The sequence below is a fragment of the Nomascus leucogenys genome, chromosome 21 (assembly GCF_006542625.1).
Source record: "Nomascus leucogenys isolate Asia chromosome 21, Asia_NLE_v1, whole genome shotgun sequence".
Classification (NCBI taxonomy): Eukaryota; Metazoa; Chordata; class Mammalia; order Primates; family Hylobatidae; genus Nomascus; species Nomascus leucogenys.
Window position 1 is genome coordinate 81,974,997 of NC_044401.1, and position 26,896 is coordinate 82,001,892.

At 55.8% G+C, this 26,896-nt stretch overlaps 1 long non-coding RNA gene across 2 annotated transcripts; it reads right to left on the bottom strand.

The window, feature by feature from the left end:
- Nucleotides 1-15,695: 15,695 nt before the first annotated feature.
- Nucleotides 15,696-23,294, bottom strand: LOC115832170. Of its 2 annotated transcripts, none has more exons than XR_004027609.1 (4): nt 22,364-23,294; nt 21,544-21,646; nt 20,604-20,777; nt 15,696-16,039 (listed from the first exon to the last, which is right to left on the bottom strand). It is a non-coding gene; the product is annotated as an uncharacterized LOC115832170 (long non-coding RNA). The 2 variants fall into 2 exon arrangements; XR_004027608.1 differs by lacking the exon at nt 15,696-16,039 and adding an exon at nt 19,975-20,007.
- Nucleotides 23,295-26,896: the final 3,602 nt, after the last annotated feature.

Here is a 26,896-nt window from a genome sequence, read left to right on the forward strand (position 1 = left end):
TAAGTATGATGTCATCTGCAGGCTTTGTGTAAATGCCATTATGAGGATGAGGAAGTGATATTCTATTTTTAGGAGAGTTCTTTTCAGGAGTGGGTGTCGAATCTGGTCAAGTGCGTTCTTCTGCATTGACTGAGATGATCATATGATTTGTCATCTTTAGTCTGTTCATATGATGAATTACATTGATTTTGAATGTTAGACCAACTCTGGATTCTTGGAATAAATCCCCTGTGGTTATAATTTTAATAAATTGTTTGATTCGATTTGAAAAAATCTTGTTTAGAATGAGAGCACGTGGATACAGGGAGGGGAACAACACACCGGGGCCTAGTGGGGGGTGGGGGGTGAGGGAAGGGAGAGCATCAGGACAAATAGGTAATGCATGTGGGGCTTAATACCTAGCTGAGGGGTTGACAGGTGCAGCAAACCACCATGACACACGTTTACCTATGTAACAAACCTGCACGTTCTTCACATGTTTCCCAGGACTTAAAGTAAAATAATTTTTTTAAATTTGTTTAGAATTTTTACATCTGTGTTTATGAGGGATGTTGGTTCATAGTCCTCTTTTTTTTTTTTCCAGAAATATGGACACTTTATTTATGTGAAAGAGTCAGGAGAAGAACTGGCCACAGTGGTAAAGTACATTATCGAAATAACCGGGAAACACAGGACAAAGAATAGCAGGAAGTAGTATTCTGTGTGTTTATTAAGTTGGGTTGTAAATAAGAGTGATAGGAAAGCCCCTTCCCACACTCTTTTCCTGAAGATCTCATTTCCAATACCTTCATAAGCCCCTTCTTTCATTTGATACACAGTCTTTCATTTGAAAGCAGTCTAACGTGTTAGTGTGTCAGATAAAGCTTGTATCTAAAGACTGCTTTAAAGGAAAGGTTCATAGTCTTCTTATAATGTTTTCATGTGGTTTTGAAATCGGGGTAATACTGGCCTCAGAGGAAGAGTTGAAGGTATTCCTCTCTTTTCAGTTATTGTTGGAAGGGTTTGTGCAGAGTTGACATACTTCTTTCTTAAATCTTTGGTAGAATTCACCAGTGAAACCATCTGGGCCTGGGGTTTTCTTTGTGGGAAGTTTTTGTTGTGTTTTATTTACAATTCAATTTCTTTAACATATAGGGCCATTCAAGTTATTTCTGCCCAAGTGATCTTCGATTCATCCTGTCTCCAAGGAGTTTGTCCGTTTCATCCAGGCTGCCAAATGTTTTGACGTGAAGTAGTTCATGATGTCCCCTATTATCTTTGTAATATCTGTAGAATCTGCAGTGGCGCCACCTCTCTTGTTCCTAACATTGGTAATTCGTCTGTTTTCTCTTTTATTCTACCAGCCTGGCTAGGGGTTTATCCGTCTTACTGATCTTCTCAAAGAACCAGCTTTTTGTTTTGTTGACTTTTCTCTAGCATTTCATTTTGTTGTTTTATCGATAATTTTGCTTTTTCTGCTCACTTTGGGCTTAATTTGCTCTTCTCTTTCTTTCCTAATTTCTTATGCTAGAGACATCATTGATTCAAGGCTTTCCTTCTTTTCCCATGTAGGAGTGGAATGTGGTGGATTTTCCCTACATACGGCTTTGGCTAAACCGCACGTTCCCCTCCCTCCTGAGGGTCTGTCTCCTCATCCACCCGCTAGTGCACCTCCAGCTTCTGTACCTCGGACTCGCCTTGAAAGTCCACTTGGCATCCATCATTGTGCAGTCAGTCAGGAAAAGGAAGCCATGCTTGTTATTTCAAACAGAAGGAAGTTAATATAGAGAACTGGTTACACGGGTGCTGGAGGCTGGAAGAGAAGACGGGCACCGAGGCACCTGACGTTGTGAACAGCAGGAAGCAGCTTCCACTCCCAGGGCTGGGGGAACAAATGAAAGAGATTGGGCTGCCAGAACCCGGGAGCACAGAGAAAGGAGGGAGTGGCAGAGACAGTATTGGGAGTGCCAAAAGAAGTGGTGGGCTGGAGTAGCCACCCACCTCTGTGGCTGGAGAGCCCTGAAAGAAGCTGGTGAAGGAACAGAAATCTCCTCTCCTCACCTCCCACCAGTGCCTTCCAGGAAGCCATCTGGCCAAAGAGCCTGAAAATACAGTGTGCACAATCCCAGCCGCATGTATCAGTCAGCTATTGCTACGTAACAAAGCACCCAAAAACCAAGGGCTTAAAACAGTAAATGTTTGATGGATGATAGACAGATAGAGAGATAGAAGAGATAGGTAGAAATGTGTGTGCGCATGTGTGTGTGTGTGTGTGAGAATGTGTGTGTGTGAATGGATTAGGGTATATACATGTGTTTTCTAGTATTCTCCCCTGAGAAGGTCTACAAAAAAAAATGACACTCCAGTAGTAACTACCACACCCAATGCCCAGATCTTGGTTTCTAAATACCATTTTCCAATGAAAAGGGCTCCTTAGAGAAGTAGCTGGGTCTCTGGGGAAGGAAATTACTAGATAAACCTGGAGCATTTTGTGGTGCCAGAAAATGAGGAAGCGCTCAAAAACAGATGGGGTGAACACACACAGGAGCCACTGTGAAGGGGCTGCCATGGCCAACACTGGAACAATCTGAGCAACAAAATAAAGATAATGTTGCATTATAACCCAAATAATAAAATAAGTATCTACAAACCCATAGTGAAGTAAATAATTGCACAAACAAATAAGAAGAAACGGCTTATTTTAATAGAATTCCAGTTAATTAATGCAGAAGAAATGAAGTAAATACAAAATCACCATCAGACACCACAGTATTAACAGCTGTCTACAGAGGTATGCTGAAGTCAACAGGCAGAGGTTAGAAGAGAACCAAGTTATTTACGCAAATTCAAAGTATCTTCCCTAAGATATTTATTAATTACAAAGTCGCAAAATAGTAACTTTGCAGTGCAGAGACCTGGCAGACGCCACCTGAACCAAGGGGTCAAGGTTAACATCCCCTGCAATGGGACAGGCAACGTCATACACTCTAATAAGCTACATAACAGCACGTGGCCAGGCCCACTGGCTCACACCTATAATCCCAGCATTTGGGGAGGCCACGTTGGGAAAACTGCTTGAGGCCAGGAGTTCGAGACCAGCCTGGGCAACCTAGGGAGATCTTGTCTCTGCAGAAATGTTAAAAAAATTAGCTGGGCACAGCAGTGCATAGACTCTGGGGTTCCCAGGGGCCTCAGACTCCACCCCAGTGGGGCCGGACCCCGGGTGTGGCCTGTGCCGGATGTTGTCGCTGGCTGACATTTGCTTTCTTTATTACTCCCTTCCTTTATTGCACTGTTTAATTGTATTAAATGGTGCCCGAGGCGTAAGGTGCAGGATTTTATGGCCTCAGGGTGACCCTGCAGCAAGGCCTGGCCCTTTCCATCTTTACTTTGTGAGCCCGGGGCTGCCCTGCCCTCAACGGTGACGCTAGGGGAGCCCTTGACTCATGTGCCAAGAATTGGGAGGGACGTCAAAGGCAGTCCTGTTTTCCATACAGAGCTGTGGCACTCGTTACAGAAATCAGAAAACACAGAACCATCTGTGGGTGGAAGAAAAATGTCCCTCTCCCCCTCCCACAAGAAGCCTCTTAATCATTTAAAGTCTTTCCCACCTTCTGTGCAGTTCTGGGAGATTCCTGACATTGTCCTGGGCATTCCTGGGGACAATTCTGTAGCCGGAGTCTTTTCATTAAATGACATTTGACATCTCTGAACATAAAGCAATACACGTGCACTGAGGGAATGTCCAGATGCAGAGACGTGTTCGAAAGCTCTAGCGTGCCCCATGTCAACGGCCTGGGGTCCCCAGGTGGCAGTATCGTTTCAGGTGGGGAAGGGTCCCGGCTGCTGGGTGCCATGGCCTGGCCTGGGCAGGCACAGTTGCTCGTCTGTGATGGGTTCTGGACGGCAGCACCCTTGCTGGTTATGGAGGTGAACAGTGTTCGTGAATCTCTGCCGGTCATGGGCACCCACGGGTGCTCCTAAGTTCTCCTGGTTATTATCACAGATTGTTTTATAGCCTATTTTCCCCCACAATATATTGAGGAAATTAAATATTTGCTGAGAACATGATTATTTATTTATTTATTTATTTATTTATTTATTTATTTTGAGGCAGGGTCTCGCTCTGTTGCCCAGGCAGGAGTGCAGTGATGCAATCTTGGCTCACTGCAGCCTTGAACTCCTGGCCTTCAGCCATCCTCCTGCCTCAGCCTCCTGAGTAGCTGGGACCACAGGTGTGCACCACCAAGCCCAGCTAATTTTTTAGTTTTTAGAGATGGGGTCCTCACTATATTGCCCAGACTGGTCTTGAACTCCTGGTCTCAGGTGACACCCCCACCTTGGCCTCCTGCAGATCCAGTACCATCTTCCCAGGATTTCTGTTTTCCTCCTAGGAGAGCTGTGGTTAAGTCATCAGCCCGGCCTGACTGTCGTTCTGCCTCTGCTGCTCATGATGGCGCCCGCATCCCCCTCGCCTCTGACGGCTGAGAGCCACCGCTCGGCAGTCCCAGGTCCTCCTCGCCTCTGACGGCTGAGAGCCACCGCTCGGCAGTCCCAGGTCCTCCTCGCCTCTGACGGCTGAGAGCCACCGCTCGGCAGTCCCAGGTCCTCCTCGCCTCTGACGGCTGAGAGCCACCGCTCGGCAGTCCCAGGTCCATTCTTCCCATTGTGCCTCTTTTCCAGCTGAGTGGCTGTGGCTCCCACTGTGAGGTCTGCGGCCCTCAGAGAAGAGCAGCCCAGGGATCTGTCCCCATTTCTATCCCCCTCACTAATCTAGTTCCCAGTGTGGGGAAGGGTCTGTCTTCTGGACCTTCTGGTGGGTGAGGAGGTCTTAAGTGACAAACCCACCCTAGCCTTCCAATCTCCCTAGGCCTTTGCATTCCTTCCTCCACAGTAAACCAAGCCAGGTCTGGCATTTCCAGTTTAATGTGACCCCTTTTCTGTCTATGTTGCACCCAACGGAGCAGCCTGCGGTTAGCTCTCTGCTAACTCCCTGAACCACACCTCAAAAGGCAGACTCTCTGCTTGGTGGGCACCTGCGGCACGTTCAGCGTGACCCCTTCATGGTCCTCCCACACCCCTTGACCGCATTTCTGTCTGTGCAGGACGGACATGCCGCGCTGCTCTTGCCATGGAGGTCACCTCCTGGCTCACACTCAGCCTCCGGCTCCGGGGCCTGCTGCACTTGAGTCAGCACCTGGGACCCCATCAGTGAGGATCAAACCCTTGTTCTTATGCACGTGTTTTTAGGGAGGTAACACATTCGTCACTTTTTTTCTTTATTAATTCTTCCTTTGTTTGTATGCTTAGAAAAGTGCTCTTCCCTAAAGATCAGATAAATATCTGACTCTATTTTCTTCTCACTCTTTTTTAAATAATCCTCCTTTTTCCTTATTTTTTACCATATAAGCATTTCTCATGTTAAACATTAAACATTATTTTTTACTAAACATTATTTTACTAAACATTATTTTAAATTTTTAAATTATTTTAATGGTTTTTTTGTGGGGCTTTTTGTGGTTTTTTCTGGGTTTTTTTGTTTGTTTGTTTGTTTGTTTGTTTGTCTCTGCCACCCAGGCTGGAGTGCAGTGGTGCGATCTCAGCTCACTGCAAGCTCCACCTCCCGGGTTCACGCCATTCTCCTGCCTCAGCCTCCTGAGTAGCTGGGACTATAGGCGCCCGCCACCACGCCCGGCTAAGTTTTTGTATTTTTAGTAGAGACGGGGTTTCACCGTGTTAGCCAGGATGGTCTCGATCTCCTGACCTCATGATCCACCCGCCTTGGCCTCCCAAAGTGCTGGAATTACAGGCGTGAGCCACCGCACCTGGCCTTTTGTGTGTGTGTGTGTGTGATGGAGTCTCACTCTGTCACACAGGCTAAAGTGCAATGGTGCATTTTTTGTGGTTTTTTTTCTGGTTTTTCTTTTCTTTTCTTTTCTTTTTTTTTTTTTTTTTTTTGTGATATAGTCTCACTCTTTCACCCAGGCTGGAGTGCGGTGGCGCGATCTCGGCTCACTGCAACCTCCGCCTCCCAGGTTCAAGCGATTCTCCTGCCTCAGCCTCCCGTGTAGCTAGGATTACAGGTGTGCCCCACTACACCCGGCTAATTTTTGTATTTTTAGTAGAGACAGGGTTTCACCACGTTGGCCAGGCTGGTCTCAAACTCCTGGCCTCAAGTGATCCACCTGCCTTGGCCTTTAATTGTTTTTGAGTAGGTAAAGAATAGATCGTGAAAGTAAACCTCCCTCCTGCCTGGTCACCCCAGCTCCCTTTGCCCTGCCCAGAGATGACAGATCGCCATTCTCTATACTATTTTTACCAGGATTCTACGAGTCTAAAATGATTTCATGATAAGAAGTCTGTGACGATGGCCGTTATGGAAAACAGCATGGAGGTTCCCAAAAAACTGAAAACACAACTACCACGTAATCCGGCCGTCCCACTCCCGGGCGCAATGCGTGGAGGCCGCATCAGTACACGGAAGGGACACCCGCACCCCATGTTCGCCACGGCACTGTCCACTACGTCCAGACACGGAACCAGCCTCAGCATCCAGCAGCCAAGGAAGGGTGCATCCACGTCAGACAACTGCTCCTCCACAGAAGAGGGAATATGCATCATTGGTGCCGACATGGATGAACTGCAGGACTTTATGATGAATGAAGGGTGCCAGGCCCAGAAAGACAGACACTGAGTGATCTCACTCATAAGTGGAGCCTAGGAAAGTTGAACTCACAGAAGCAGAGAGAGGACCCAGGGACATAGGGGCTGGGAATTGGGGAGGGGTTGGTCCAAGAGTACAAAGTTTCTGTTACAGACCGGGCGCGGTGGCTCACGCCTGGAATCCCAGCACTTTGGGAGGCCGAGGCAGGCGGATCACCTGAGGTTAGGAGTTCGAGGCCAGCCTGGCCAACATGATGAGACCCCCTCTCTACTAAAAGTACAAAAATTAGGCCGGGCGCGGTGGCTCATGCCTGTAATCCCAGCACTTTGGGATGCTGAGGAGGTCAGATCACCTGAGGTCAGGAGTTCAAGATCATCCTGGCCAACATGGTGAAACCCCATCTCTACTAAAAATACAAAAATTAGCTAGGCGTGGTGGCAGGTGCCTGTAATCCCAGCTACTCAGGAGGCTGAGGCAGGAGAATCGCTTGAACCCAGGAAGCGGAGGTTGCAGTGAGCCGAGATGGCACCACTGCACTCCAGCCTGGCAACAGAGTGAGACTCCGGCTCAAAAAAAAAAACAAACAAACAAGCAAAAAAAAAATAAAAAATTAGCTGGGCGTGGTGGCAGGCGCCTGTAATCCCAGGTACTCAGGAGGCTGAGGCACGAGAATTGCTTGAACCTGGGAGGCGGAGGTTACAGTGAGCCGAGATCGCGCCACTGCACTCCAGCCTGGCGACAGAGTGAAACTCCATCTCAAAAAAAAAAGTTCCGTTAGACAAGAGGAATAAATTCAAGAGATGTACTGCACAGCATGGTGACTACAGTTAATAACAGCATATTGCATCCTTGAAAACCACTAAGGGAGAAAAAAAAGAAAAAAATCATCGCTAGTAGATTGAGTGTTCTCACCACAAAAAATGGGAAGTATGTGAAGTCGTGTGTGTTATGCCGCTTGATTTAACCACAGTGCAAACACGTTTCAAAACATCACATTGGACATGATAAATATACACAATAAAAGAACAAAGTACATTTGCAAAATGAAGCATTATTATTGTGCAGGCTCTGCTGGTCGCCTGGTCTCAGTTCTGGTCTGGGCTGGACTCTGGCTCCAGTCCTCTCTCCGCAGCGATCCAGTGTCCCCTCGGCGGACGGGATGCCCAGCCCCGCCCGCCGGACAGCGAGCTCACATTCTCTCTGTGGATTCAGCGGGAAGAGGGGCCCCTGGGGACACTCCCGACGTCGAACTCCACATGGCCAGCGCCTCGACCCTGGTGGGAGCGCTCCTCCCTGAAGAAGCAGGACCTTCAAGCTGGAGTGAACGGTGGCTGTGTGAGCAGGCGGCTGGTGCGACAGGGACGGTGGCCGTGACTCCCACCCATGATTCCTGGATACCATCGCCACAGAGAAGCGGCACCGGACACGGATGGCGAGCACCCAGTCTGTTTTGCGGGGTTGCGCCCGTCCTTTCTGAGGGCCTCCTGGCCGGCGCCACATAACTGGTCTTCAGGGGCCGTCCCACACTCTATTAACCCGCTGCTCCTGGGAGCACTGCCTGAGCATGGGATGCGTCCTGCTGCGGGAACAGCATTGGTGGGGGTGTGATGGACAGTGGGGTGCTGTCGAGTCCGTGGATGAAGCCATGGGCAGGAACAGCAAGTCCACATTCAGAAAACTGCGAGGGCCTCCATGACAGCTGACGACCTGTCCCTGTCCTGTCTGTGGAGGGCCGGTGAGGCAGGCGAGGACTCGTCCCTGGGGAATGGCACCATGAGGGGGCCAGATTGCTGCCCCTGGAGTTGGTAGGGTGCTTGTGCTGCGGGGCCGTGCAGAGCCCCCATCCCGCCACATCCCACCTTCCTCTTGGGCCCCTGGGGCCTGCCTGGCATGGCTGCTGAGTGACCGTGGGCACCGACCTGTGACCGTTGTGAACACACCGCAGGCAACACTGGCTCTCCCATCTTCTACATCCCTCCATGACTTTCACGCCCTTGACACTTTTGAGGGGCGCTGGGCAGGTGTGTGTAGAACCTCCTGTTGTTGGGGACGTTGGATGTTTTCTTATGACTGAGATTGGGGTTATGCATTTTTGGCCAGGAAACCGCAGAAACCACATGCTCTTATTTTTGTTTCTATTTTATAGACACAGGGTCTCACTCTGTTGCCCAGGTTGGAGTGCAGTGGTGCCATCACGGCTCCAGCCTGAGCCTGGAGTGGGGACAGGATGACGAGAGCTCACCATGCGTCCCAGCGGCTCTCCAGGGCACACTCTGGCTGTGGCTCGGACACAGACACCCTGGGCCCCGGGGGAAGCCTCAGCTGCATTCTAAGCTCCCTTCTGGGGACAGAAGTCGGAGGACACCAAGACCCCTCCCGAGGTCCCCTAGGGCAGGTGTGGCTCAGACCCCTTCAGCCTCTAACCAGACAGGAGCTGGGGCCTGGGGTCCCCAGAGGAAAATGAGGGGTGACTAATGAGGCTCAGGAGACTGGGATGGGGGCATCTGACGGGGACGCAACTGGCACCTGGCTTCAGGGGCATTCGCTGATCCACCTGGGGCACCCTGGATTGACCCTGGCCCTTCTTTCCCCTGGAGCAGCGTCAGGGAAGGAAAGGAGCTGCCCAGTTGGGCCATGCTGGATCCCAGCCCATAGGAGCGCAGTGAAGAAGCCAGGCCACTTCTCAGTTTTGTTATGAAGATCGTTTAGGGCCCATGGTCTCCCCTGAAAGGATCCAGGGAACCTCCAGGGACCCGTGGGCCATGTGGGAGAGCAGCTGAGACAATTTATCACCTGAGACAATTATTAGTATCACCAGGTGAATATCACTGCCTGGGTGGGGACTTCCCCGGAGCAGGCAGGTGGGAGCTGGAGGAAATGCTGTCAGCATCGCCACCCTCGGCCCCTTCAGAGCTGAAATTGTTACAAGAGGCCACTCCTGCCTTTCCTATCAACTTCCTCTGTCCAAGATGGGGCTGGGCCCTGGAGGAGACTCGCCTGGCCCAGTCCCAGCGCAGGTCAGACAGGCCCCCCTGCACCTGTTCCCTGCCTTTTTGGGGCCTCAGTTTCCCTGCCTGGTCCCCCGGTGGCCTCTCCAGGCTTGCAGCCTGCTGCTGGAGGGAGCTGGTTTCGGGGAGGTGGACAGCAGGCACGACCCCCAAGCCTGCAGAGAAGCTCGCAGGCAACGCACCAGCTCCTTCAAGGAACAAACAAAGGCTGTGGCTTCCCGAGAAGAGCCGACAGCTGCGTGCCAGGGCCGGGGGGAGGGGAGAGAGTCCACCAGGAGTCTCAGCCGCCCACCTCGCAGCCTCGCCCTGACCGCGTTTATGGCCAGATCCTGTTGTAGGCGCAAGTCCAGCTCCACCGCCCTCCCTCCTGCTGGCATCTTCCAGGAACTAGCAGGGGCAGCAGGAACCTAGGGACCCGGGAGCCAGGAGACAGGCCAGGATCAGCATTTGCTTCTCGTTACCGGAGATGGAGGAAATGGGCGGCCTGTCCGCTGTCCAGATTGTAGGACTGGGGCGGCATCATCAAGAGTGGAATGTGACGTCCTCCAGCTCCCCAGACTCGGCCCTCCCGGAGTCCAGGGCTGCCAGGCTGCCCTCTGGCCCAGGGGGAAGTGCCTGGGGAGGATGAAGGAAGCCAGAGGGGGCTGGGGCTCGGTGCGCACGCATCCATCCACTGCGTTCTGCAGGAAGCAGCCTCCAAGGGACCCCACTGCCTCCCGGATCCCCGGGGGAGGGGTGGACAGGGGCCAGGAGGATGTTTGCCAGGTGGCATCCGGTAGGAAGGTTAGGGTGAGGCTAGCGGTTAGGGATTAGGGCTTGGGGTATAGGACTGGGTCTAGGGTTAAGGTGTTGGGGCCAAGGGGTTTGGGTGGCGGCTTGGGGTGAATTTAGGGCAGAGGTAGGCTGGGGTGAGGGTAATTTGGGGTGACATGTTAGGGTCAGGACCCTGAGACCATGCTGGGTCTGACGCATTCAAGGGGACTTTGTCAGCCATCAAACGGGGCAAGACGCTCCACCTGGGTGACACAGAGCCGCACAGCCCTGCACCTGTGCCTACACCTGGGGCCCCTCCTGTGCCCACAGGGCCTCCCCTGGTCAGCTGGGAGGGCTCTGCTAGCTGTCTCCTATCCCTAAGTGGACACAGTCCCTGGATCCTTCCCCCAGGGCTGGCCACACCCAGCTGACCTCTCCCCCTACTCCCCTCTGGGCCCAGGCAGTCACCAAGGGGGTCGGCTGTCCTCAGTCCTCTCAGCCACACAGGCCTGGGCCTCGGGTAGGGCTGCAGGACACATCTCCCCTACAGCTGGGTAGGTCCATGGTGTCCAGGCAGCCTGCCCTGGCCCTGCCCCAGGTGGTGCCTGGCATGCAGAGGACGGGAGGGTAGCAAGACCTCCCCTGCCAACGCCCCTCTCCGGCCCAGATAAGGTTCTGGGGAAGTCATTTCTTCCAGGCCCAGCTTCGGGGGGGTTGCAGTGTCCACACACATCTCCCCCTGCAGCTCAACCAGGCACCAGGGGAGGCCCCCAAACAGCTGTGGGAACTGCAGGAAGGAGGGGAGGAGAGGGCAGGGAGTGGAGGAGGGAGGAGCTGCCCAGGCGTCCCCCGCATAGGGGTGCAGGCTCCAGGGGACGCTGGGGACCCCGGGTCCTCACTGGCCCTTCCCGGCTGGCCCGCCTTTGCTCTGCATACAGCTGGCGCTCAGCAAAGCTTGCCGCTGCTGATGGACAATTCCATGGCTCACTCCAGCATATCTGTGCCCCAGGAGATGGTGCCCTCCTGGCCCCAGCCTGTGCCCTCTGTGGCCATCGAGGGCCCCTCCAGGCCTGCGGTCACAGGCGGGGCCAGTGCAGGGAGGAGGCCTTGACCACAGCAAAGGGGTCCGCAGCAGGGGAGGCACCAGCATCCAAGTGCCTGTGCCCAGGGAGGTGCCACCTCTGACACGGACAGGGCTTCAGGCTTGGGACACAGGTGCCGGGGGAGCAGCAGGGACAGGGAGGGGGCAGAACCCCGGCAGCGGGTCGGCTCGGTGACTGCACACCCCACGGGGGCAGTGGTTTACAGGGACCCACAGCCCAGGAGGACCTCACCTTCGGCCCTTCCCAGCAGTAGCACCAACTGCTGTGGCCGCCCACACTACCCTTGTCCCGACAGCCGCCCACACCAGGCCCTCCGTGGCCAGCACTCCTGTCATCCACATCCCCATCTTGCTGATGAGTGGGCGGTGAGGACACAGGAAAGCCAGGCTGTCACCCACGCAGGGCCGGAGCTGAGATGGGTCCTCCAGGTGGGAGAAGCCTGGTCTCACCCCCCAGAGTGGCCCACCCTGTCCCACAGCCAGGATCTAATGCCAGTCTCCCAAGGAGTGGGCACAGGGGAGTGTCTGCCCCCCCTTATGGGGAGGGAACTCCCCATGGGGGGCCAGGGGCTGGGGAGCCTCAGGGGTCACAAGAAGCTGTTGGGGCCAGGGAGCCGTGGCCACAGCGTGGGGGCAGGTGCCCCAGGAGGGGGAGGGGAGGGTGTAGCCTTGGGTGCTACCAGCCCCCGCACCGGCCCTCGGGCAGCATGGGGGCACATTTTGGGCCTGGGGAACTGTGCCATTGTGGCCGGGAGCACCTTGAGATGCCAGGAGGGCCGGCCAGGGTGGGGCAGAGCACAGCAGGGCAGGGACAATCTGCCCAGACGTCTCACCGCCACTCAGACACCCCCAAACTCCCCTGGGCCAGGATAAATATACTGTCCTGGGTCCAAGGCCCTGAATTAGGTACCTGGGGACCCACATGTCTGGCCGGGTCCCCTGCCTCTCTGTGCAGAATCCTGATGCCCCCTAGCAGCCCTGGGGGTTCAACAGAAGCAGGTTGCAGCCCCCACACCCCTCTAATGGGCCACATAGAAGGTGGGCCAAGGGCAGTGGATGCGGGGCCTGGGACACAGCAGCTGGGACACTGCCCCAGGACCAGGGTCGGGTCCAGGAGTGGAGAACCCAGGGCAGTGACAGGGAGATGCAGACAGACCTGGGTTGAGATGGTGTCTGGGTGGGAGTTCAGGGGTCCGGGAGGCCCAGCTTCCCAGGTGCCAGGGGAGCCCCTGCCCCTGAGTCCTTGGTGAGCTGAGTCTCCAGGGCATGGTGCTCCCAGCGTCCTGGCCAGGCCTTGTGGCTGCAGAGGGACAGAAACCAGGCCCAGCTTCCTGCTGGGGGGCGGGGTGTCACCTCTCCCCAGGGGTCCAGGACACTGCTGCATCTGAAAATGAGCAGGAAAGGGGCGCTCGGTGCAGCTCAGGGCCTTGGGGACCCCCTTGGATCTTGCCGGCTCCCGAAATGCAGAGAGAGAGTTGGGCAGTGGGGCCAGGGCTGCAGCCCCCATGTCTCCTCCACGTCTGCCTGGCTCCGTCTACCTCAGGGAGCCAGGGCTCCTCAGACTGGCCTCTACCTGCCCCAGGCACTCGGAGCAAAGTCTGCAGTCCCAGGCTCCCCGACAGCGGAAGCTTCCCTGCCCAGCCCAAGCCATCTGCAGCCAGACCAGAGGCTGGAGTGGCACCACGGAAGGTTCCGGAGGGCGAGAGCCGTGATGCTGTAGCCCGCCAGCAGGTGGCACCTGTCGCCCACACCACAGCCCGGAGGCGGGCTGGGCAAGGCGTGTGCTCAGGGCCGTGTGGCCCAGGTGTGTGCCTGCGTGTGCCTGCATGTTGGCGAGTCCAGTGCCTGGGTGGCTCTCAGGCATCTTGGGGAGAACAGTCAGCCCGCAGCTGGGCCGGAGCCCTCTGGCCCCATTGATGGGAGGTTCTGGAACAGACAGCACTGACAGGGGAGAGAAGCTGGGCAGGTGGGGCAGGTGGGGCAGGTGGGGCATGTGGGGCCGCCGGGCAGGCATGAGGGTGACCCCGCCAAGTGGCACAGGGATGATCTGAGCCCTGCAGGGCCCAGCAGCACCTGAATAATGGGAGAAGCTGTGTGAGCCCGAGTGTGAGCCGTGCACGGGCGCGACAGCGAGGCGGGCGGGCATGGGTCCTGTACACACAGGTGTGGGTGTGGCTGAGTGACCACTCGCCCTCTCACATCCCCTGCAGTGAGCATGGGGGCACCGGCCCCTCATTTGCCAGCCCCGCTGGGCCCACCTCCTGCCCGGCCCTCCCGGGGACTGATCTGTGGCCTCCTACCCCTCAAACCGCAGGGGTTGCCTGTCCCCGCCTTTGTCCCCGCACCTCGGGCCCGTCCCCGCACCTCGGGCCCGTCCCCGCCTTTGTCCCGGCAACTCAGACCTTTGGTGACACCTTTTGGCTCAGGCACCACGTGGGGCCCAGGACACTGGGGGCTGCAGCACATCGGGGTGGGGAGGCTGCAGTCTGGGCCCAAGGGCATCCAGCCTCTCCACTCCCTCCCTGGCGACCTTGGGCAGGCCGCCCCCTCTCTATGCCTGTTTCCTCATCTACGTGGGCACAGAAAGGATCTCTACCTGCAGTAAATCCAGTGATGGCAGGAGTGTCCCGCCACCTGCACTCTAGGACCCCTTTGCTGCAAGGATTGCACTGGGGGATGCCCTGTCCCCAGCTGGCCCGGCTCTGTCATGGCCTGGACCCTCCCTGCCTGGGCACCTCTGACCCAGCGAGAGGGAAGGCCACCAGGGCAACCCCAGAGGCCTGTCCAGCTTGGAGCCAGCCCCTCCTGCACCAGGGTCCCCTGAGGTTCACCCTGAGGCAGCAGCAAGGCAGGGTGCCTGGTGGCCTCCTTCCCCCAGGGGTCGGGGGAGGGTCTGGGCTGGGCTCTCCTTTGACAGGCCGCCCGGGCCCCACCTCAGGCCTGGAGGAAAGTGGAGGGGTCCACACCGTGGCCAACCTTCGGACTGGAGACACATGGGCACCAGGACACGCGAAGCCCATGGGGGCCGGGGAAGTCCCCAGAATCCCCACTCACCACTCTGGGGTGGGAAGATGCAGGGTCAGCCTGTCAATGTGCATCTCCTGTTGTCCAGAGAATGCTCCCGACGTCCCCATTTTCCTATAGAAGGGGATGTCCTTGCTGGGAAGCCGGTGGCTGCAGCCAGTCAGTGGTGACTCCAAGAAGGTTCCAGGCCCTGCCCAGCCAGAACCCCAGAGCCGGACCTGGGGCCACAGGGCATGACGCAGCTCTGCCTACACGGGGACAGGCAGCTGCCCACAGCCATGGGCACAGGCTTTGAGGAAGCGACAAGGCTCTTGCACCAGCAGATTAAAATGCTGCCAAGCGGAAGAGTCAGTAAAAGCTCTCAAGGAGCAGCTGGTTCAGGGCCAGCAGGTGCTGGGGTGGTAGGGGGGGCCCCTTGGCTGCTGTGACGGTGCCTGTCCCTGGCTCCCAGCCGGAGCCCCAGCAGTGCCTTGCACAGCCGGCCCGGACATGCAAAGGGCCAGAGCCCGGCACGTGGCAGTGTTGACTGTCATAATTGTTATTGCCATCATCATCATCATCATCATTGCTATTATTATATTATCACCAGGAAACTCACCTACATTCTGCAGGCTGTGGGTGAGGCCAAGGAGCAGAGGGCTGGGGGTTGATGTGGGCCAGCAAGGCCCAGGCCAGGAGGGTTCATCCCAGGGATGCCAAGACCCAGCAGAAGTTAGCAGGGGAGGAGAGACCCTTACCCCAGGGTGACCCCACGGTGGGGGCTGCACACGGGCACCAACTGGAGGCCTGGGGGAGGCAGGTGTGGCTCAGAGGCTCTTTGGCAAGGTGAGAGCCGGGGCTCCCTTAAGAGGTCCACCTTAAGAGGGTCCTCCAGAGTGACCCAGGGAGAACCATTCTCCGTCCTACCCACTCCTGGATCTCAGGCTCCCAGGACGCAGAGAGACTCTGAGCCATCTCCTGGGCTGTGCTGCTTGGTTATGGTGGCCCCAGGAAAGCGATTCAAGAGTTGTAGCAATGCTGCCCAGCCCCACAGGCAGGGAAACCAGGGCCAGGAGGTGGCGCCGGGGGCTGCAGGTGGGTGGACCAAAGGGCTGGGGTGTGTTCTCTTCCTGCTACTCTTCTACATTTTTCCAGGTTTTATTTAGTGACTATGTCTCACTCTGTATTAAAGTATCAAGATTCCATTTAATCAAGGACTAGCATTTTTAGCAAAGGGAGTAGCAGAGGCTGGATTTAGCAACCAAAAGACTCCAGGAAATACGGGAACAACAGCTGTCAAGACGGTGGACATCAGGCGACGAAGAGAGTGGTCCCAGACAGACAGCGGCTCTCTCCAACCCGGCTGCTATCCGGAAATGCCGTGGCCTGAGTGGCGTAAAAGCAACAGACACGCATCCCCACGGCTGCGGAGGACGGGACGTTCAAGATCGACGCTCTGGCAGATTCGATGTCTGGTGAGGCCACTCCTTGGTTCATGGACGGCACCTTCTCGCTGGGTCCCCTTCGCCTCTGGTAGAAGGGGCGGGAGAGCTCTCTGAGGTCTCTCTTTTTTTTTTTTTTTTTTTTTTTTTTTTGACGGAGTCTCACTCTGTCGCCCAGGCTGGAGTGCAGTGGTGGGATCTCGGCTCACTGCAAGCTCACTTCCCAGGTTCAAGTGATTCTCCGCCTCAGTCTCCTGAGTAGCCGAGCTTACAGGTGCCCACCACCACGCCCAGCTAATTTTTGTATTTTTAGTAGAGACAGGGTTTCACCATGCTGGCCAGGCTCATCTTGAACTCCTGATCTCAGGTGATCCACCTGCCTCGGCCTCCCAAAGTGCTGGAATTACAGGCGTGAGCCACTGCACCCGGCTCTGGGGTCTCTCCTGTAAGGACACTAACCCCATTCTTGAGGGCTCTGCCACCTCCCCAAGTCCCCACCTCCTACTACCGTCACCTTGGGCACTAGGATTTCAATATAGGAACTGGAGGGTGGGGAAGACACAAACGTTCAGTCCATGGCACACAGGAAACACAGCGGGAGCCCTAATCTGCCCAGCTCACCGCCTGAGGGTTTCCAGGACAAGGGGCCAGGAAGGGGAACTCAGGAAGAGCTCAGCTGAGAGGCCAGAGAGACCAGGGCAGCTGGAGTGCACAGGACACTGGCAAGGAGAGAGCTGCCCAGAGCAAAGCCTGGAGACCTGCAGAAGATCCGTCTTGAGTGTTTGGCAGAGAACCCGCTCAGCATGTGCCTGGGAGGAGACTAAGGCTGGCGAGCGACGACCCGAAGGATTCGAAGGAAGAGCAGTGGAGCTCACACAGGCTGGGAAAAGCACTGCTCCCGCCAGCGCCACCGAGAAACCTCGCCACTCCAAGTTCACGGTGCAGTGGGCAGAGTGGCCCCCTCAGCGTCTTGCCTCAATGGTGAGGAGTAGTTTGCCCTGGACTCAGCACTGCTCTGACCCCACCTACAAGCCACACGAGGCCCAGGAGGCCCAAACTCTCTCCAATCCCTTAATTATGCCCCAGAACAAAGCTCCGGGATGCAAAAATATCCAGCAGCCCACAAGGTAAAATTCACGAAGTCCGACCTCCATTCAAAGAGCACCAGGCAGGTAAAGAAAGGGGATAATTCCACCCATAATCAGGAGAAAATTCAACTAATCCAAACCACAAAACCAACACAGATGTTGGAATTAGCCGACAAAGACATTAAAACAGGCGTTACGACAGTATTCCATGTCATCAAAATGCTATGCTAAAAATTGAACGTATTTAGTAAAAAACATGAAACATATAAAAAAGGATCCAAATTAAACATCTAAAGATGAAAATGACTATGTGTGAGATGAAACACACTGGACAGGATTAATAGCGGATGGGACACTGCAGAAGAGGGGAGCGGTGAACTTGAAGACGTAACAGAGACACAGAAAGACAAAAGAATCCAAAAAATAAACAGCTCCTTAGCGAGCAGTAGGTGGAAAAGCTTCGCGCAGCCTGACACGTCTGTAAATGGAGCCCACGAATGGAGAGGAGGACAGGAAAAATTGAAGAAATCATGGCCAAAATTTGTTCAAATCTGATGAAAACTTGGCTGGGCGCGGTGGCTCACGCCTGTAATCCCAGCAATTTGGGAGGTCGAAGCGGGTGGATCACCTGAAGTCAGGAGCTTGAAACCAGCCTGGCCAACGTGGTGAAACCCCATCTCTACTAAAAATACGAAAATTAGCTGGGCGTGGTAGCGGGCGCCCGTAATCCCAGCTACGCGGGTGGCTGAGGTGGAAGGACTGCTTGAGCCCCAGAGTGTGGGGTTGCAGCGAGCCGAGATCGCGCCATTGTGCTCCAGCCTGGGCAACAGAGCAAGACTCTGTTTCAAAAAAAAAAAAAAATTAATGAAAACTAAAACCCAGAGATACAAGAAGCTCAGTGAGTACAAAGTACAAGAAACATGAAGGAAATGACACCAAATCCTAATCAAACAGAATCAGTGTAAAAGAGAAAATCTTAAGTTGTGGGGTGGGGGCGTGTTACAAAGAGGAAACATATTAAAATAACAACAGATTTTTTTGGCGGGGGAACTTGTGCCAGTAAGAAAACTAGAGCAGCGCCTTTACAGTACAAATGGAAGAAGAAGCTGTCATCCTAGAAAAACATCTTTCAAAAACAAAGGCAAAGGGAAGTATTTTCAGACGAATAACCATTACAGTGTCCATTAAGAAATGTTAAAGAAAGCCCTTCAGGCGGGTGGAAAAGGAAATCAGATAGAAATGCGGCTCCATGGCCGGGCGTGGTGGCTCAGGCTTGTCATCCCAGTACTTTGGGAGGCAGAGGCAGGCAGATCACTTGAGGTTAGGAGTTCAAGACCAGCCTGACCAACATGGTAAAACCCCATCTCTACTAAAAACACAAAAATTAGCCAGGCGTTGTGGTGGGTGCCTGAGGTCGCAGCTACTCGGGAGGCTGAGGCAGGAGAATCACTTGAACCCGGGAGGTGGAGGTTGCAGGGAGCCGAGATTGCGCCACTGCATTCCAGCCTGGGTGACAGAGCGAGACTCCATCTCAAAAAAAAAACAAAAAGAAAAAGAAAAGAAAAAGAAATATGGATCTACACGATGGAATAAGGCATTTGAAATAGTAATTGTATGGGTAAATATAGAAGTTTTTTTTACTATTTAAGCCCCTTTAAAAAATAATTAATTAAATGAAAATACCAACAATGCAGTGTGATGTGAATCGTGTGTAGAGGTAAAATGGGTGACAAGAATTGCACAACCCGGGAGAAGGGAGCTATGAGGCACTTTTTTTTTTTTTTTTTTTGAGATGGAGTCTTGCTCTGTCACCCAGGCTGGAATGCAGTGGCACGATCTTGTCTCACTGCAGCCTCTGCCTCCCGGGTTCAAGCAATTCTCCTGCCTGAGCCTCCCAAGTAGCTGGGACTACAGGCGCCCGCCACCATGCCTGGCTAATTTTTGTATTTTTAGTAGAGACAGGGTTTCACCACGTTGGCCAGGCTGGTCTCGAACTCCTGACCTCAGGTGATCCTCCCGCCTCAGCCTCCCATAGTGTTGGAATTACAGGCGCGAGCCACCGTGCCCAGACTGGAAGGTTCTTATTCTATATATGGAATGTGATAATATCTTTGGAAGGTAGACTATAGTAAGTTGTAGACATACTATAAACTCTAAGGCAACTACTAAAATAATAAAAAGTTATGGCGGACAAGCAAACAAGGAGATAAAATTGAACTGTGGAAAAATAGTCAATCCAAAAGAAGGCAGAAAATAAAGACAAAGAACAGATGGAAGGAACAGAAAACAAGTAGCAAGATGGTAGCTTTTAACCTGGCCACATCACTAATTACATTAAATGTAATAGTCTAAACACCCCCAATAAAAAGATGTGGATTGTAAGACTAGAATAAAAAGCAAGATCACTCTATAAGCTGCCCAGAGAATCTCACTGTAAGTAAAAGACACACATCAGTTATTGAAAGTAAAGGAAGAGGAAAAAACACACGGTGCTAACACAGAAAGAAAGATCAAGTGGCAATATTAACACCAAGGTAGACGTTAGAGCAAGGAACTGGCAATAAAGAAGGTCATTTCATAATGATAAAATGCCGACTTTGGATTAGAAAAAGACTTCTTAGACACAACACTAGAAGCATGATGTGTAAAGTAAACATTAATACATTGGACTTTGCCAAAATTAAGAACTTTGGCCAGTCTAGGTGGCACACGCCTGTAATCCCAGCAATTTGGGAGGCCGAGGTGGGTGGATCATCTGAGGTGAGGAGCTTGAAACCAGCCTGACCATCATGGTGAAACCCCATCTCTACCAAAAATACAAAAATCAGCTGGGTGTGGTGGTGCTCACCTGTAGTCCCAACTACTCCAGAGGCTGAGGCAGGAGAATTGCCAGAACCGGAGAGGCAGAGGTTGCAGTGAGCCGAGATTGCACCACTGCACTCCAGCCTGGGCGACAGAGCAGGAGACTCTGTCGAGAGAGAGAGAGAGAGAGAAGGAAGGAAGGAAGGAAGGAAGGAAGGAAGGAAGGAAGGAAGGAAGGAAGGAAGGAAGGAGGGAGGGAGGGAGGGAGGGAGGGAGGGAGGGAGGGAGGGAGGGAGGGAGGGAGGGAAGCAGGCAGGGAGGCAGGGAGGGAGAGGAAAAAAGCAAGAAAGGAGGGAGGGAGGGAAAGAACGAACTTTTGCTCTTTTGAACAGAAGTTTTGACACTTAATAGTATCTTCTGACACAATTAAGAGAATAAAAAGACAAGCCCTGACTGGGAGAAAAATCTTTGCCAAGTATGTATTTTTAGTGAAGGACTTGAATGCAGAATATATAAAGAACTCTCAAAACTGAAGCAACCCAATTTTAAAATGGATGGACAAAACGTTAGAACAGACACTTCACCAAAGAAGATACACGGAGGGCAAATAAACGCATGAAAAGATGCTCAATGTCGTTAGTTGTTAGGAAAATTCAAATTAAAACCACAGTCAGATAGCGCTGCACGCCTGTTAGAACGGCTAAAATGTTAAAAACAGACGACGCCAAGCATACAGGAGGATGAGGAGGGGCTGGAACTCACATCATGGGTGGGAGGCACGATGCACAGCCATGCCAGAAAACGGTTTGGCAGTTTCTGAAAAATTCAGACGCCGACCACGTGACCCAGCCAGTCCACGCCGGGAGAAGTGGCAGCACACGCTCCTCTGAGACGCAGACACACGTGTTCTAACTGTTTTGTTTGTAGTTGCTAAAACTGGATGAGCAGATGAACAGGCTGCGATACATTCACCACCAATGGACATCTGGATCATTTCCAGTTCGGGGTTGTTACAAACAGCTCCTGGGAGCATGTGTGCACAGGCATCCGCCTCGGGCACTGGCCATGTCCCCAAGAGTCGGTGGCATCAGGACTGGAGGCCGCTGCCCACTACAGCGAGGGTGCACCTTGGCCACCAGTCTTGAGCCAGGCTCCGTGGGTAAGCTGGGGGTGCTCCTCGGCCGCCCTGCTTGTGCTCCCATCTGGGGGAGGGTTGAGGTTTGGGGGACCCCCGGGGAGCTGCTGAGACAGTGGACAGTGGACATGGGCTGCTGTGATGACCGGTCTCAGCCCCGATCAGCCCTGATGCCAGCTGGCAGCGCCTGAGCCTCTGGCTTCCCGGGGCCCCGAGCCCGGCTGTAGGGCCACATCTGTGCCACCTGGGCTTCTGCCAGGCCTACGTGTTCTGGGCCTCCCACACCTGACTCTGCGGGCCTTATGCACGGGGCCTCCCACAGGCCACACAGCACTCACGGCCGCTGGGCAGCAGATCAGGCCCAAGGCTCCCTTGGGCCGGCACCTGGTGTGAGTGGCCGGGAAACCCACCTGTTCCCGTCTGGCCTCCACTGTGTTTCCCCTGAACAACACCCGAAGAACCAGCTGTGGTGAGCCTGGGCGCTCCTCGACTCTGCAGGCCACGCCGGCCATGCCAGCATCCCCCACGACCCTCTGGACCAGGACCTGCCCCGTCACCCCTGCTTACCTGGGCCTCAGTGGCTGCCCCCACTGCATGTCCCACTGCCTGGGACGGGCCCTGGATGTGATTCCTGAGAGACTCGGGTCTGGCTGCAACACCTGGAGCTTTTCTGGGGTAAAAAAAAAACAATTCTTCAAATTCTCTGCAGGATCTGTGGCCCCAACGCCATTGCTGGCAGAGGCACCTCTGCCGGGGCACCTGCCCAGACTCCGCGCCAGCACACAGCACCACCGCCCCCAAGGCTGACTCAGGGTCCCTTCCCCACCCCCAGCTCTGGTCCTCAGTTTACCCACCTCTCCCAGCTCACTCTAGGCCAGGACACCTTCCAGCCTGGTCTCCAACACCTCCTGGTGACCTGGCCCCACCCCCCACCCAGTCCTGCTCCTCACCTGGGGCCCTGGAAGCCCTTCGTCTCGCCCTGGGCTGCCCAGGGCCCCCTTGCTGTGAGCTGCACCTGCCCTCAGAGGCCATTTGACTTGTGCTTTTGGGGCCCTGCCACGCTCCCCAAAGGGACTCCTAAACGTCAGCCCCATGAAAGGGATGAGGATTCCTGGGAGAGAGGTGGTCTCGTGAGCCTCAACTCCAGCTTAACCTCCACTCCCCACTTGACCAGCAGCCTCCAGAGTCTCAGAGTCGGCAGCCCAGGGTCCCCCTACCCTCCTCAAAGCCCCCTCACCAGCCACCCTCGGAGAGCAAGCCCTTACTAACTCCCCATCCAGCTGCACTCACTGAGGGCAAAATGCGCCCCGATAACCTTCGGCCCCGGGCAGTGTGGTGCCTCACGGCTGCCAGCCAGGAGCAGTCCAGGGGCCTAGTTCCCAACAACCTTATCTGTTTGCATTTCACTCCGCATCCGCTGGTTATCAGCTCCAGAGCCCGGGCGGGGCAGTCGGCCGGACACCCAGCCGTCCCAGCAGCCTCTCCCTATGCTCAGATGAGGGCGCCTTGGGTTCAGGCCTGGAGTTGGCAACGCAGGGACATCTCCCCCAGGACGTCGGAGGTGCACCCCAGCCCTCAGGATCCTGGTCTTCCCCTCGGGGCTGGTGGGGCACAGCCACCCCCACTCTGAGGGCCTGGCAGGGCCGGCCTGCAAGGAAGGCTCTGCCCCTAGAGGGCCTGCCCAGGGCCCCATGCCAGGGGGTGAAACTCTTGGGGCAAGGAGCAGCTGGGGGCTCTGCACCCTCACCTGTGGCACACAGCCACCTCCCGTGGGATGGGAAAAGGGGAGAAGGTATTTGGGGTGCCAGCTAGGGAGATGACTCAGCCACCTACCCTGGGGCTCAGAGGTACCAGAGTCAGGTGTGAGAGGAGCTCAGGCCAGGGGCCTCTCCTGGGTGCCTGCCCAAGGCTACCGGCCGGCAGTGCTCACCCGGGGAGGTGGGGGTCCCGCCCCAGCTAAGCTCCCACCTGGAGGGAGGAGTGGCCTGGCCAGGACCCCTCCTGTGGTGCTGCCTCAATGGCCCCGGCGGCCGGTATCCTACCCCCGCCCCAGGCTGAAACGCGCCCGCTCCTGAGGGCCCCGGCCTACTCTGACCTGCTTCCTGCACGGGGCATAAGTGGACAGAAAGGACAAGGGCTCCTCTCTGGAGGAGGGCAGGTGGAGAGCTCCCCATCCGGAACATGAGTCTACCGGCCTGGGCTGAGCCCAGCCTCAGGCAGTGGTTCCTGCTGGCCACTCCTCAACCCACCCTGGATGGGAGGGCCAGCCCAGCATCCCAGCCACCTCGAGGCCCAGCATCCCAGCCACCTCGAGGCCCAGCATCCCAGCCACCTCGAGGCCCAGCATCCCAGCCACCTCGAGGCCCAGCAGCTACCAGGGCCCCTCTCACAGCCAGACATGACCTTCAGTCCACTCGAGGCCACACAGTGGGCTGTGTGCAGCGGACAGCACAGGGCTGGGGCTGAGCTGGGGGTGGCGGCTGTGCGCACCTGAGTGTCTGGCTACCGAAGGGGGTGCTGGGGATACGGAGGAAGGGCAATGCCCCCAAATCCCAGCCCAGGCACCAAGCAGTCAAGTCTGAAAGTGCAGACCAGTGGGTGCCCAGGGAGCCCTGGCCCTCTGAACATCACTGGACAGGGGCTGCGGGGTCTCACTGAGGGTGGGCTGCACTGCCTGGCCCTTGCAGCTGCCCTCCCGGGGTCACGCTGCCCCTCCCCAGGCCCTGGGGAGAGCCCTCACCTGTGGCATGCAGCCACCTCTGTTCCTACCTCCGGCAGGGTGGACCCCAGCAGCTGGGGTGCGGGGGGTGTCTGCAGGGCTGGTGGAGAAGCAGGAGTTGGCCAGGAAGGGGTATAGAGGCCAGAGGTCAGGGAGTGTTAGAGCCAGGCAGGGCCTCCTCTGAGGTGCTGGGGAGAATGAGGGGGCACCACACACTCGTGGCTATAGGGTGAGGGCCACAACAGGCCAGATTCGATGGGGGTGGCTGCAGGCAAGAGCTGGACTAGGAGCGTTTCAACATGCTCAGGAGGCAAAACCGCAGGGTACTGGCAAGCTGGACAAGCCCATGGGGAGGTCACCAGTGACGCTCAGGGACGGGAGAGGGACAAGACCCAGGGCCAGCCCCACCCAGCCACACAAGGGCCTTGGAGGGAGGGTGGGGCAGGTGGCCTCCCCCCAGGCCTGACGCCCCTTCCCTGCCATCCCCCTGCCCCTTGGGGGACCCTGCATCCAGCCGCTCTGTCTCAGGGTCTTGGGGTTCCCACCGCCTCCCCAAGCAATGGGCTCCAGGACCTGGCATAGGGTCAGTGCCTCCCAAGACATCGGGCATCCGGATCAACAGGAAGCCGTGACACGCCCCCTCGGGCATGCACCTGGGCACTGGCTGGCCATGCTGAGCTCTGCCGGCCAGCACTGAGCCCGTGCCTCAGATGGGAAATGGCAGCGATCCAAGCCCGGGTGCATTCCCGCTCCCGGGGTTGAAATCTTTCCCAAACACTCCCCAAACCCACAGTTTTCAGTCCTTTGATCTGATGGAGACCAGCTGCCAAGCCTCAGGGGGTGAAGCCCCACCTGTTCTCCTCCAGGGGACGTCACACCTGACCACAGGGCCCAGCGGGGCGGGGGCGGGGAAGGGGCTGGCCGAGGGGCGGGGGGCCACCAGCAGGTCCATCCCAGCGACTCTCTGAACACGAGTCCCAGCAGACCCAGGGTCTCAGCCTCCTGTGAAGGGAGCCAGGCCCGAGTCCGTTCCAGATCCTTCTGGAGACACCTGCAGGGGTGAAGGCCTCAAGTCCAAGCGAAGGTCTGCTCACACCTGTCCAGGGAGCCCCGCGGGTCTAGGAGCCAGTGCCCACCCTCACGGTTCAGCCGGGAAGCTGGGGCCAGGGCCCACCCTGACTCCTGCTTCACAGCCACACCAGGCCCGGAGTGACCGCTGTTCAGGGCCAGGCCACTCAGACGGACGTACAGGGTGGGGCCAGCGCTGGGCATGAGAGGGCACAATCACCCACTTGTCCAGTCCCAGGCCCTGTTCTCCAGCCAGGCCCACGGGACATGGCTCCTATCACCAGGTTGCTCCAGAACAACACCTCACACGCTTATCTCCCCCATCGCTGAGCACATTCAAGCGCTCCCCGGCCAGGACAGAAACGCCGCTCCCAGCCATTTGCCACCAAGTGAGTGCGTTGAGAGAGAGGGATCCCCAGGCTCCAGAGGCCCCATGGTGCCACGACGGAGCCCCGACCAGGGCTGGGGGCCAGGGCCTTCTACACACCCCTGAGTGGCCCTGAGATCATGGGGACAATAAATTCTGGGATGCAAAGCTTTCACCAGAAATTCAACATATATACACACAGGCACACACACAGGCACACACAGGCATGCATAGGCACACACAGGTACACACGCACACACACAGGCACACACAGGTACACAGGCACACAGGCACACACAGGCACACACAGGCACACACAGCTACACACGTGCACACATAGGCACACACAGGTACACAGGTGCACACACAGGTACACAGGCACACACACAGGCACACAGGTACACAGGCACACAGGCACACACAGGTACACACGTGCACACACAGGCACACACAGGTACACAGGTACACAGGCACACACACAGCCACACATGTGCACACACAGGCACACGTGTGCACACACAGGTACACAGGCACACATGCACACACACAGGCACTCACATGTGCACACACACATGCACACAGGCACACACGTGCACACAGGCACACATATACACATGCACACACACGTATGCACAGAAATGCACACACACGCACACACACAGGTACACATGTGCACGCACACACATGCATATGCACACACACACACACAATCACACATCTGCAAGCAGGCATCTTCACCACAGGCCCAGTGGGCAGCCCCATTGCAGGCTGGTGGCATCCAGCCCCCACCCACCCCACACCGGTGCAAGCTGCAGGGATCCCCCAATTTTGGGGGACGCTGGGGACTCACATGCCGAACGTCACGGCCATAACTGCCCTTTAAGGTCAGGGGTCTCTGCCACTTTACAGCTGGGAAATGGGAGCCTCAGTGGCCAGGACCCAAAGCCCTACAGGCCTGGCCGGGGAACCAGTGTCCACTGGCTCTCACCCCCAACCCATCCCTGCCCCTACATTCAAAGCTTCATAGGATCCCTCTGAGAACCTGAGTTCGGTTCTCAGGAGCCCAGACAGGCGGTCAGACAAGTACAACTGCTGGGCTGACGTGGCCACAGGGCTCCCAGCCATGCCACTTGCCCATGAGGTCCCTTTTGGCACCGGCTGCCCTGGTGCAGTGACCCACCCAGGGAAGGAGGCCCTAAGATCTCTGCCCCTCGTCGTCCCCACCTTGAGCCCGGGCTGAGAGGCCCCAGCTCAGAACGAGGGCCAGCCGTGAGCCCTGTGTCCATCCAGCCTCTCAGCATGACAGGGCAGGGGCCTCACTCCTGTGCCTCAGTTTCTCACCTGAACCACAGGGACCACTGAGCGTGTTAAGAAGGGACAGCCAAGGCCGGACACGGTGGCTCACGCCTGTCATCTCAGCACTCTGGGAGGCTGAGGCAGGAGGATCTCTTGAGTCCAGGAGTTCAAGACCAGCCTGGACAATAAAGTGAGACCTCGTCTCTACAAAACTAAAAAATTAAAAAGAAGAACAGATGAGAGCAGGAACACCCAGAATGCCTGGCGTGGGGCTCCTGGTGGGGGGCAGCGCACGTACAGCAGTTTCCTACGAAAACAATTTATTGTAACTTCAAGCAACGTTCTGCAAAACTGAAGCTGATTTAAGTGAAACACACAACGCCTACTGCGTGTGGCATGCGTGGCCCTGGGGCCTCTTCCAGGGGCAGGTGGGGCGGCTCCCAGGCATGTGGGCACAGGTGGCACAGAGG